Consider the following 8,429-nt stretch of genomic DNA (forward strand, 5'->3'; position numbering starts at 1 on the left):
CATTATTTTGGCGATGATTCATTCTACTATATATTTCTTGTGTTGTTTTCATTTTTTGGGATCTCGTTAAAATGGATAGGATTTTGAGCCTAAGCTGGTTGCGCTTCTCGGCTAAGATATATTATCATCAGGATTACTATACTGATCTTGCCCCAAATATATTTAAAAAGTGAAGTGTTTTATAAAATGCATTGCCAAACACACCTTTTATTTACAGCTCGCTCGAAGTCATACATATAATTCAATATTCTATCTGAGGCTGGAAGTCATATCATCTTAATCTATATAGTTACTACTTTTGGACCACTTATGACTTGATTTGGAATCTTAAACTTGAAAAAAAATATTAATTTAATACTTTCAATCCATTCATGTGAGAAAAATTATTAGATGGTTAAAAAAAAAAAAAAAAAGAGGAGAGAGAAACAAGGGGGAAGAGAATAGAATGAGAGACAAATAGGGGGAAGATAATAGGAGTAGAGAGTTATCACCAAAAATGTTTTTTTTTTTTTTTTAAAAAAAGGAGAGAATATATATATATATATATATATATATATATATATATTAATATTCATTTAATGTGTGGCTTTAGTAACTATGGTGATAAAGCATTTAAATACACGGTGCCATGGTGGCATGGCCCTTAAAAATTTTTATTAAAAAAAATCTAAAAATAAGTTATTCGAAATATAGAAAAAATATTATTAATGGCCCGTTCAAAACTACAAAGGAACCTGAATTTGGACTCCCGCCCTTTTTCCCTTTACTTTTTAAATTTTCATTTTAAAAGAAAGGTACAAAGAATATCTATATTTCCGTTCTTCTTATTTCATATGCTTAAGAATTATGAATTATTTTTATTTATAAATAATCATATAAATTTTCTTATATGTTATGTATGATAAAACTCCTATTGTAAATTATAAATTTTTACAATTTATACATACATATATATATATATAGATACAATTATTTTAAGATTTTTGTTTTCATATTGACTCCTCCAAGCAAAAAATTTTGTGTCTGCTGCTAGTGATAAAATTTATGGCAGGGACCTAGGTACCAAAAATTAATAACTCAAAATTATTTAGGCTTAAAATTTATACTTTTCCTATATGATTCGAAAATGATAATACATTGGGCATTGTTTTTTATTTATTTATTTTATTTTAGCAAGAAAAAACTATATTAGTGAATTGAGTATGAACAAGGATTTCTATTGGGCCAGCCAGTTTGGACTTGGACTCATTTAGCTTTTTTTCTTACTGGACATGGATCTGGCCCAATTGTCTAGCTGCATTTGGATTCACATATTTTTTCTTTTGTTTCTGTGATTTAGGAATATTATTTTATCCTTTGATAATTTTATCATACAATTTTCCCTAGTATTTATTTATATGTGTAACTACTGTGTAAGTTATCCTGATATGTTTTATTTGATTGTAATATAAATATAAAAAATCTCGTGAGTGAATTGTTGAGTATTACTGATGAAGTGGAAGCTAAATGGAGAATTAGGTTCTATAATTGGCATTCACAAGTTGAAGAGAAAATTGAAATATTATCCATTTATGTGTAAATCTGCCATTGTATTCTAAAAATAATTCTATTTTGGGACTATCTCTAAAAACTTAAGAAAAAAAAATAGAATATGAAGCTAAATACTAAAATAAGATTAACACTTAAAAATAAATTAAGAAGTAAAAAATAAACCATGGGATCACGTGTTTTTTGCTTATACGTGTGTGCCTATATATATCTATATGCATTGGTACTTTTGAAGGCAGAGCCCAAGTTACATAGAGCGGGAGTGAGAGCGATAGCGGAAAAGCGTCAAAGTCTAAATTTTTTTAAAGCGGGAGTGTAGGTGCAAAATTTCTCTCTATTAAAATAAATAAAAAGAAAAAATACAACTCACTCAAAGCAAGCAAATATAATACTCAGAGACAAGTGTATAATGCTCGATACTTTTATTGGAGGTCTAGGCCTCTATTTATAAGAAACAAGGTGGTGGAATTATGGTAGGACTCGCATGGCTTATCCTCCAATTCATTCCATACATGACATTCTTTACAATTACAATCCTTTCCTTTTTACAATTTTTTCCATGCAGAACTTTCCTTGCATAGAACTTGCTTTCTTTGTTGATTCCTTTGTCTAGCAGGACTGGTTTACCTTTAATTAGGATTAGGCTAAATGTGGGCTGATCCAAACGATTCGGTAAATGGGCTTGGAGTTCACCCTTGGCGCCCTGGGCTGTTGACGTCTGGGCTTAGTAAGTGGGCCGGATGGCCCGAGTCAGCGGTCTATATGGAAGCAAGACTTTGTCTAGGCTTGTTCCGGACTGGGTTCTCCCAATTTGGGCTTGACACCGATTGGGCCCTTACTGCATCTAAGATAATTTTGTAGTGTGGTGATGTGGACGATTCTTACTGGAGGTGGGAATTTTTCCCTCCACACTTTGCTCCCAATTTCTTTTTTAATTGGACTACGGCTCCTAATTAAAAAGGAATTGAAGTTGCACGGTTGCCAATTCTACAAAAGGCGGTTCAGGATGTGTCTATTGCCATTCTGACTAAAAGGCCTATTCATAATTCATTCCTGACTCTGCGACGTTCACTGTGCTTATTGCTTCAGCGTGATCTCAAGTTAGTTCCTCATTCATTTGTCTAATTTCTTTCACACCATGAGCTCCTCATCCACTCATGACCGTATAGACCTTGTAGATTCGGATTCCACACCTTCTTCTTCTCCCAATCTCATTAGGATCCCTCTTCCTAGGGTTTCTGACATCGCTAAATTCACCAACGATTCAGTTGTTCAAATGGATGCTTCCTCTTCACAAGCTGAGGTATCCATTTCTGGGTCAAATTGTGTGTTTACTAAAGAGGAGAGAGAGTTGATTTTGTCCATTCGACGTATCAAGTTCTCTATTGAGTTTATAATAGAGGATTATGAGATCCCTGATGGGGTAGACATTGTCGAGTACCCAGAAGGGGGTGATTTCGAGCTCCGGCGAAGACGTAGGGGACAATGAATTGCTTCTATCAGTTGGGCACCTTAACGCTCTTCGGTTCCCTCTTCACCCCGTCTATCATCTAGTCTTCAATAAGTTAGGACTTACCTCTCTCTAAGTAAACCCTAACTTTTTTCGAGTGGTCTCGGCACCTCTAGTTCACCAGAGGCTAGAGAGTCTTGACTTAACTTTTGCTGATTTACTCATTACCTACACCGGAGGCTAGGCATGGGACTGAGCCTGGCCGCTTTTACTTCACTTATCCTCTTCAGCAGAGGATGTGCACGAACCTCCCTTCCTCCGAGAAGAAGTGGAAAGAGAGGATGATAATTGTGAAGGGGAACTGGTTTGTGGATAAATCGAATACCCTTCCCATTCCTCGTAAATTTGGGAAGCTAGGTATAGAATATCTTCCCTCATTCCATGAAAAGTGCTCTGGTTGTTTCCCATGTCAAGTTTTATTATTTCGTCACACTTATGAATTTCTTGGTCTTCTTTCAACAACATTTCCCTTTTCCACTGCTAAGAAAAGACTTTCTTTTCTCGAAGTACAAGTTTGGAGTGAGCCACCTTCGGTTGAGGAGTTACTCACTTCATCCAGCCTTCAAGAAATTACTTCCAGTGCCGCAGCTGCAGACCTTATGGATTTGGCACTTCCATCCTTTGACAGCTTCCCCCTGACTGAGGAAGAGAAGCAGAGAGCTGAAGCTCTGAAGAGGAAAGCTGCTAAAGAGTAACCTCTGCTAGTCAGTAGGTTGACTGAGCATGAGAAGGAGGTAGATGAACCTCCTCTTAAGAAGACAAAATCAAACCTTCCTTCCAACAGCAAGGGCAAAAACATCCCCAAAAGTAAAGGGAAGAAGGCTGGGGAAACTGACCTAGAGGATGAAGTCCGGGCTTATGTTTAAGCCGAATATGGGGAACCTTGGAGGCCTACCTTCTTAAGAGCTGACAAGTCAGTCTTTCACTCTGGGGATTCAATAGTCTCTTACCCCTCTGCTGCCTTGGCAGTTGCTCGAGGGATGTGGCTACCCAAAGATGAAGAGATCATTGGGAATCTCGGGTTGGACCAGCTGCTACCATCTGCCCCAGTTGATGCTGTGAAGGTTTACTCTTTTTCCTCTATTTACTTAATTCTTCAGATTTCTTTTCACCGCATATTTACTGATATTGTCATTGTTGATCATATAGAGTCTGTACCAGACTATGGCACTGTGTGCCACTACTGAAGCTCAATCTCTTTCCATTAAGAAACTGGAAAGGGACCTGGGCAATGCTGAGAAGGCTTCGCATTTTGCTATGAATGCGAAGATTGCTTCTGATGCGAGGGATGTCTACAAGAATTGCCTGGCAGCATCTGAGGCGAAAGGTAGAGACTTTGGAAGCTGAAGTCCAGCGCTTGAATGATGCCATTGGTACCTGCATTACTACTAGGAGGCAAATGCAAGGACACTACTCCACCATTGTGCGCTTATCCAGTGCAAAGGCTTTCAGGTTTGGCTTCAACCAAGGCTCTGGTGACAAAGCGAATGATCTAGAAACCTTTGATGCTGACATGGTAGTGTCCTTCCCTTACGCTGAGGGTCCAAAGGCCCAAGAGGCTGAGGTGCTCTTTGCTGGGATGGTGAAGGCTCATCCAGAGGATCATCCAGCTTCAAGCTTGCCAGCTCCTCCATCTTCTGACCTTTTAGCTCCTTTATCCACAAGTCCAAATGTTGTGGATGCGTTTGACTCTGCTCCTTTTAATCCAAAAAGGAAGTAGAGTTGTGTAACTCTTTTTTTTATTTTTTTTTATTTTTTTTGAAGGAATGAATGTAGAAACTATATATTTTTGTTTTTGAAATGCAATGGCTGCATTTATTCTTAAGTGTCCTTCATACTTGTGAATGCTTCTGGTTTTTACACTACTATATTGTAATAATGTGCTCCTATCTTTAAGGAGGAAGGCTCATTGCCTGAGAACCTCATACCTCTTATGGTCCGAGGCAAAAACAAGAAAGCTGACAAGAAGGAAATCCCTTTGACTGTTTAACTAATATCTGAGGATGGTTTCTCCATCTAGTATTCTAACCGTCAAGGGAACCCTTCTTGCCACTGACTCGTGTGGCATAGATATATCAATACTTGTTTTCCTTGTATTATTTCGATGTGGGGTAAAACTTTCCATGAGTTATATACCATTAGTCCATTAAAAAGGATTTGTGGCTGTGTTGCCATAGAGAACTTTTGAACCCAGTTGGACTTATACTTTATTAAAGTAGCCTCGGACTTAAATCCTCTGAGGTGGTATACTCTTTGGCTAGGAGCCTGAGAGAAATTGTACTACATCGGACTCCTATTGTCCGAAGTGATATATTCCTCGGCCTTGTGCCTAAGAGGAGTTGTAGTATGCCGGGCTCTTAAAGTCCGAGTGTTAGGATTTTCGGCTATGAGCCTGAGAGGAACTGTATTGCGTCAGACTCTTGAGGTCTGAGGGGATGTGTTCCTCGGTTATGAGCCTAAGAAGAACTGTATTGCGTCAGACTCTTGAGATCTGAGGGGATGTGTTCCTCGGCTATGAGCCCGAGGAACTATATTGCTTTAGACTCTTTGAGGTCCAAGGGGATGTATTCCTCGGCTATGAGCCTTAGAGGAACTGTATTGCGTCGGACTTTTGAGATCCGAGGGGATGTGTTCCTCGGCTATGAGCCTGAGGAACTATATTGCTTCGGACTCTTAAGGTCCGAGGGGATGTGTTCCTCGGCTATAAGCCTAAGAGGAACTGTATTGCGTCGGACTCTTGAGGTCCGAGGAGATGTGTTCCTCAGCTATGAGCGTGAAAGGAATTGTATTGCGTCGGACTCTTGAGGCCCGAGGGGATGTGTTCGTCGGTTATGAGCCTGAGAGGAACTGTATTGCGTCAGACTCTTGAGATCCGAGGGGATGTGTTCCTCGGCTATGAGCCTAAGGAACTATATTGCTTCGGACTCTTAAGGTCTAAGGGGATGTGTTCCTCGGCTATGAGCTTGAGAGGAACTGTATTGCGTTGGACTCTTGAGGTTCGAGGAGATGTGTTCCTTGGCTATGAGTCTAAGAGGAACTGTATTGCGTTGGACTCTTGAGGTCCGAGGAGATGTGTTCCTCGGCTATGAGCCTGAGAGGAACTGTATTACGTCGGACTCTTGAGTTCTGAGGAGATGTGTTCCTCAGCTATGAGCCTGAGAGGAATTGTATTGCATCAGAATCTTGAGGTCCGAGGCCTAATCTAGAGAACTTACCAAGTATGCAAGGCTGGCCGATGATTCAAAAATGACATGAGGCCAAGAAAGAGAGTAACTGTAACTGAGGAGTCCCTCATTCGTTTGCTTGGGAGACTTTCTTTCACAAAGACTTTCTTCGTGGCAACCAAATATGGTGCGCTAACTCTATATGTACTATATACCTCTTGTACTCCTATTCAATATGGGACAAGGAATATATTTCACTATAGGCCAAAAACTTGGCTTGCTTGGAAAGAAAGAACAAAAATTATTGCAAAGAATGCTCGTTGGTATTAGGGCTTTGAACACAACTTGGGCTGAGCCGTTACTGTTACCAACGGGCCCTCTTTGCAATGCACTCCAATAATTTAATATTTCCCTATTTAAAGGTACATATGAAGTAGGTTTTTTTCAATGTGGGACTACAGTAGATAAGTGCTCTGAGCTACACATCTTTGCAGTTTGTGTCCAAAAACGAAAGAAAAACTGTAAAGCATTTTTGGGTCAATGATTTAAGTAGAGCCTGAATGTTCAATGGGCATTCGTTGTAATGCACATGCACTCTAAAGTATGTTTTCACGAAAAAGGACTTGTAAGTACCACCAAAAAGCCAAAAAATGACATAGCTTTGTTTTGTTTGTTTTGTGGTAATATCTTTCTTTTGTCGTAATATTTTTTTCTTTCATCATAGTATCAATAGGAGGGTACATGTATTGCCCCCTATGACAACAAAAGGAAAATAACAACAAGTAATACCCCATATGGAAGAAAAAGGAGTGAAGATTGTATAACTCAAGAAACTTTTATTATATGGCCTAGGAATAACCATACTTAGATAGAAAATAGACGTACGCTGTCTGTAAATGTAAAGTAAATAAACCATATTATCTAATGATAGTACATTTTCAAATGTATTCCATTCCATGGACGTGCAATTGGACGCCCATCAGCTTCTACCAATCGATAAGCTCCTTTCCCTACTACTTCTGTGACTCTGTAAGGTCCAATCCAATTGGGTTGTAACTTTTTTACATGAGCTGTTTCCTGCTTCAGCACCCAATCTCCTTCCACAAAATGTTTGAACCTAACTCACTTGTTGTAACTGTTACTGGTACGAAGCGAGCCGAATGGTTGTGGCATCCCTCTTTTCTTCTAAGAGATCGAGGCTGTATTCAAGTTGTTGATCATTGTTACCTTCGAGTACCAAGTGGGTCCGAATAGTTAGAACTGCTGATTCCGTGGGGATGACAGCCTCAGACTAATAGGCCATGGCAAAAGGGCTTTCTCCTGTTGGCCTTCGTAGGGTGGTTCGATATGCCCAAAGCACTTGGGGTAGATTCTTGTACCAATTTGATTTGAGTATTTCCAACTTTTTCTTCAGGCAGCTGAAAATGGTTCGATTAGTTATTTCAGCCTGCCCATTTCCCTGAGGATGGCTAACTGCGGCAAACTTCTGCCTAATCCCATGCTCGGCGAGGAACTTTCTTGTGCTTCGATTATCCAGGTTCGGGCCATTGTCCATCATGATAACATTCGGCACCCCAAACCGGCAAATTATGTTGTTCCATAGAAAACTCTTCACTTGTTTATGGGTCACGCTTAAATAAGCTTCGGCTTCAACCCACTTAGTAAAGTAATTAGTGGCCAGCAACACATATTCCTTTTTCTCCACAGTTTTAGGTAAAGGAACGACCATATCAATCCCCCATTAAGCGAATGGCCATGGGTTCGCCATTGCGTGCAAATCTTCGGCGGGTTGATGTTTCATTGGACCATGTCGCTGGCACTTATCACACCTTCTGGCATACTCTTTAGCATTCTGAGCCAAGTAAGGCTAGAAATAACCTTGAGTCAGGACCATATGTGCCAAGGATCTTCCTCCATAGTGGTTGCCACAATCCCCGTCATGAATCTATTTTAGAATCGTGACGGCCTCAATAAGACTTAAACATTTTAGGTAAGGACCTGAGAATGACTTCCGATATAATTGATTATTGAAGATGGCAAATTTGGCTGCGGTGAGCCTGGGCTTCCGTGCCTCGGCCTTCTGGTTCAGGCGAGTCCCCTCCTTAAGGTAAGCTTCCAATGGATCCATCTAGTATGGTTCACGTGGAACATCTGGGATCACCATTATTTCTACCGAGGGCTTATAGTTAGTTCGTCCAGGATGTCAA

The sequence above is a fragment of the Cornus florida genome, unplaced genomic scaffold, assembly GCF_030987335.1.
Source record: "Cornus florida cultivar Cherokee Brave unplaced genomic scaffold, ASM3098733v1 CherokeeBrave_3.0.0_Hap2_Chr03, whole genome shotgun sequence".
Taxonomy (NCBI): domain Eukaryota; kingdom Viridiplantae; phylum Streptophyta; class Magnoliopsida; order Cornales; family Cornaceae; genus Cornus; species Cornus florida.